Here is a 5,707-nt window from a genome sequence, read left to right on the forward strand (position 1 = left end):
TTATACAGAAGCTAAAACTCATTCAGAAAGTTTAAGTTACCTCCCCAAGGCCATATGCTTAGTAGGGCTAAGATTTGAACATAGGTCTGACTCTGGAGTCCATATTCTGAATAGTTTCCCAATAGGAAGTCAAGTGATTGTGCAATAGCTTCTGTTTTCTTTATTAAATTATGATGTTAATGCTATAAACGAAAGAAAGATGCAGTGCCTGATATTTGAGAATAGTAAAATGGCATCTCCGAAAAATGCAAAAAAAAGGTAGCAAAGTAGGGAAACAGAAAGATTGCTAGACAATGCTAAGGACTCTGTAGCAGGTAGAGACCAGAAGTGTTACAATTTTGCTTGTGTGTCATTTTTTTCCATTGAAGTTCTTAGTATATTAATCATACTTATTTAAAATTTCTCTTCTGGTAATGGCCAAGTCTCTGCCATATCTAGGTCTGATTCTGATGTTTGCTTTGTTTCTTCAGACTCTACTTGTCCTTGCCTTGTAAATTTTGCTGAATGTTGGACATGATATACTGGGTAATAGGAACTAAAGTAAATAGGCTTTTAGTTTATCTGGCTAGGGGTTAAACTGTGTGATGTTTACTGTTGCTGCATTAGAGGTTTCAATTTCTTCTAGTATTCTTATTCTTTTGTTTACCCTGTTGTAATTCAGTTTCCCTAGAAACCACTTCTTAAAAAGAGTGTGCCTTACAAGACTTTAAGATGTAATCTACTGCTATTATATAATCCTACAGCCCTGACAGTGTGTGAAGTGCTGGGGAGGGAAAGCATTCTATAATCCTATAATTAAATCTCTGTTTGAGGGTTTAGGGGAACACAGCCCCTGGGTTGTGACCATCAGAAGAGTCTCATAGCCTTTTCATTTCTCCACTTATGTGAGACAGGAAGGCCATGGGCCGGGAGCTGGCTTGTTGCCCTTCTCCCAGGTCAGATGAGCCTCTAGTAAAGTAGTTTCAGTTGAGACCAACCTTTTGTTAAAGAGAACAGAATGCTCTAGGTGTATTTTAAAATGGTTATGTTTCCCCTCCCAGTGCCTAACATACAGGAGGCTTTTTCTCTTATCTTCACGATGAAAACCTGGGTAGTGTTCCTGGGGGTAAAAATAATAAAAGTGTGGGGTCTCCCAAGAGTTTTAACTCTGATGCTAGTTCACCTGTAGCATTTTTGTCAATTCTGTTAATTATTCCTACCAATCACTGTCTACACCAGCTTCTGCCTTCTGGTGAACTGTACTTCTTTGCCTGTCTCTCCTGTTTTGGGGCAATGGTTTTCCTGGAATCCCAATTACCTGAGGGATCCAAGAAGAGTTGTTCATTTTCAGTTTTTCCTTGTTGTAAGGATGGGAGTGATGACTGTCAAGCTGTTTACATGTCAGGGTGGAAAACTGTTTTTACAACAGAATAGAAGTGATCATCTGGAAGTGGCTATACATGAGATGTAGTCTCATTTCCTGACTTTGAAGTGTTTTATGAGAAGGTAGGGAAAATCAATATTGCTTCCTTGTGGCCTAACTCAGGATGGAGAAACGAGAGAAGTTAGAGAACTCGGAGGAATGAGCACTTAATGAATCTCTATGCCACCTCTTAAACATTAGCTCTCTCAAGTGAACATCTGGCAAGTATTAAGTTACAATTAATTCATGATTGAATTCTGTACACGTCTGAAGTGCTAATATTCCATGTAATTAGAGGGAGATTTGTATGCTTTAGATACCAGATGTGCAGGTGGTAGAATTAGTACCTGTTGAAAAAATGTTAAAGTATGACTTATATTCTTGTCTCAAGAGGCCATTCCATGTCAACAGAATGGCAGTATATAAATACATATATTACATATATATTTTTTCTGACGTGTGTGTGTGTGTGTGTATATATATATATCTCTCTCTCTCTCAGGAAAAAGTATGATCCAGTTACCTCTCAAGTTTTTATTTATTATGGCAGGTGGGCAAGTACCCAATTCATCTAATATACATGCAACCACACATTATGTGTGTGTGTGTATATATATATATGTGTGTGTATATATATATATATATATATAAATATATATGTATCTTTCAAAACAAGAGACATGCACACACCTACAAAAAAAAAACTTAGGTTCTACCCAATATTGTTAACAATTTAAAATATTGTTAAAAAACATAAAATATTGTTGCCACAGAGGAACTAAACCGGCTAGTGTATCAGAGTACCAGTTGAAATTCCTTAAATAACTCATATCTCCCCCATACTCAAGGGGGAAAACAGATTTTTTTTTAGTGCACCATACTTAGGAACTTATTTGTGGTACTAGTTAGTCAAAAGTTGAATCTCCTTTTTCTAGTCGTAACTATGTCATTATGAACACTCATAAAACGGAGAAAAGTAAAAATATTGCTTACATTCATAAAGCACACTTTGTAATTTTTTACACATAACTTCTGTGATGTGTTACCTCACTTAAATCCTTACAATAATCTGATAGATATTTCTGTTCCCGCTTTAAACATTTTCCAGTCTTCATCAGAAAAGTGAAAATCAGGTTAAAATGATTTCAGGTATTTTAAAACTTGTACTTATTTCTATAAAATGAAATGTTAAAAGATAATACATGATTTGAAAAGTTACATTTCTTGATTAGGTTTCTGGTGAGATGAATGTAGAATATAGCCATGATCAAAGGAAAAAAGTAGAGACTAAAACTTGGTTGGCCTTTACACTTCAATATGATCATGCCCATGAAGGCAGTATGCACTGTGGCTAGAAGCGTAGACTGTAAACCCCGACTGACCTATTTTTAAATTCTAGTTCTGCCTGCACTTGCCTCATAACCTTGGCCTAGTTATTTAACCTTTGGACGTTGGAGGTTGTTAAATAAAATTAAATTTAGCCTAGAACTCCCTCAGTACTTTGAATTCTTACATCGTGAAATCCAACCTAACTTAGTATATAAGCAAACTGAACCCCACTTAGTATATTTTTATAACAAGTAGCTGAGTCTCAACCAATCCCAGCAGCTGAGTGTCAGTCATTCATAGGCTGCCAACTGATTGGAAGTCCACGTAACGCAAATTCTACACTGTAACCAGTTAAGCTGTTTCTGTATAACTTTCTTTTTCTGACTATAAACACTGCCTGTCCACAATGCTGGGTAGAGCATTCTGAACTTCTCTTGGTTGTAATTGCTGCCCAATTCATAAATCATACTTTGCTCAAACAAACTTTGCCATATTTAATTTTTCCAAAGTTTTTCTTTTAACAAGTTAATATGGGACTATTTTTTAATTTGTCAAATGTAGTTCATAGAGTTAAGATGAAAATTAGTGTATACAAGACGCTGTTCATCTAGTAAAATTTGACAAATGGAGGTTATTAATATTATATAGATTTTAGAACAAAATACTTCTTTTATTCTCACTATTCATTATTTAATAGATATTGAAAATTACTTAGAAATAAGTTAAATGAAGATTGGTGTTATATCTCTAGGTGTTGTCTGATGGCACTGTGGCTTTAAATACTATGAAAGAAGGACTAAATAAAGTTGAACTATTTGTTAGTCATTGCTTTTTATCTCAAGAATTCAACACTACCCTGCATTTAACAAGCTACAAAAGCGCCATGGATTATGATGCCATAAAGCTAATTTCTTTTTCTAATTTTTTAAACCAAATGAAAATATTGCTTTGACATTCTATATGCAAAGAATTAAGGTTCTATTGCAAGCATTCAGTTTCTCAAACTGAAGAACAAGTAGTTAATTTATGAAACATTTATTACCTTAATACATTTACTAAGTTTGTCTAAAAAGAAAGCTTAAAAAATTTAATCTGAGCTATGTAATTAAATCACCATGAAAGATTACTAAATTACTAAGCAGTGATTGTGAAAATCACTCAAAATATTAAATTGACTCTCATTTACTTTATTTGTATTGAGTCAGTATTCATTTTCCTCATTTCATACGATAATATAGAAAAATTACAATATGCTCTAATAAGCATAAACTGTATGCTAAATATATTAAATAACAAATAAAAACCATATTTTTGTTCTCTGAATCAAAAATCTAAATTTGACAAATGAATTTTAATGTAAATAAAGAAGTTCCGAGGAAGCATAATTGAAATGAATCATGCACTCAAGCTTAATAGCTTAATTATTTCTTAGACACAATGGAAAATAATTGTAGTTTAAAATCTATAGTTACCTTATTTCTCTGTGTAATCAATAAACATATTTGCCAATACAATATTAATGTAACAGATGAGATTTAAAACTACTTAATTAAATTGCATTGCGTAGTCTTAACAATTCATTTCTTTAGCCACAATTGGATAAAACCTCTACTTTAAAACGTATTGTTACATTATGCTTCAAAGCATAATCTATGAATATGTCTTCCAATATTAGTTTTGGATGGTAAACTTTATTATAAGGGCAATTGTTTTTAAGCTTTAAATTTAGATTGTTTTTTCTATTACATTTCATGCTTGTGATGGTGTGGTTGGCTAAATCAAAGTAAAAAGAGATGTGATGAAAATAATTTGCTGGTATCATAGAGAGAAGTAAGAAGATGAAAACCTAGCGGAAAATGTGGTATCTATAGCAACGGATTTAGTTTAAATTAGAAGAATCCTTTCTCCTCCACTTGGCCAGACAAAACATGGTACAAAGTAATCAAAAACCAATGGCAATAAAAAATATGCATCAGCATCTATTTTATGCAAGACACAATGCTAAATACTAGCTGCTAATTTAGTTAACGAAAAGAAATACACATGGGATTTGGGCGAAGAAAACATACTGAGGAATAATGGGATTAAATGTACAAAATGTATAAAGTCATATTAGAGAAGACTTTAAATGAAACAACGTTTATTGAATGTTTTCTATAATTCAGGCACCAAGCTGTGTTCTTGAATTCACAAGTCACATCTTCAGTTCATTGATAAGAAAACAAGTCCAGATGCTTAAGTGATATTTTATCAGGGCATAATGTCTACAGGGAGACAATGTCTGATTTACTGATGTTGATTTTATCACCCAAAGTAATGATTAATTTCTCTATTCAATGATCCCTATAATTTCCTTTGCAACTATTAACCAATGTGTTAGGAGACATTTTAGGACAATGCAAATATCTTGTACCTCACCAAAACTTCCTTCTAGAGTTAATGTCCATTGATGATTCTTGCCTGAACTCATCTTTGTTATGATTATATGGTTTATATGTACTATTGTATGTTGTTGTCAAATGGTTATTTCCCAATGTTAGCATTCTTTCAACACTTGCCAGTCAGCTCTTCTATAGAGATCTTTACCCTGTAGAGCCATATCCCAATAAAATATGGCATATTTAGTGGTAGTATGGATAAACTGATAGCTGTATAAAGGAATGGGTGAATGAATAAGTAAATAAGTGGAAAATAAATGGAAAAGCAACGGTTTAGTAATGCAATGAGACTTGAGAAATATCTATAATTAGGAAGAAAATGGAAGTGCAAGAGACCTAAAATAAACATGGTATCAAAATGATTGGAGGAACATCAAGTTAGTGGTCCATACAGTCCACACCACAAGAGAGGTTCACAAAGGAGAGCTTGGTCAACAAACTAAGAGTCCACAGGACCAGTCAAAGTGCCAGGAGAGGTGGCTATAAAGGGGAGTGTTGGAAATTTAAAACGAGCATTTTTTGGAAGAGAGGTGTCAGT

Source organism: Theropithecus gelada, chromosome 12, assembly GCF_003255815.1.
Source record: "Theropithecus gelada isolate Dixy chromosome 12, Tgel_1.0, whole genome shotgun sequence".
Taxonomy (NCBI): Eukaryota; Metazoa; Chordata; class Mammalia; order Primates; family Cercopithecidae; genus Theropithecus; species Theropithecus gelada.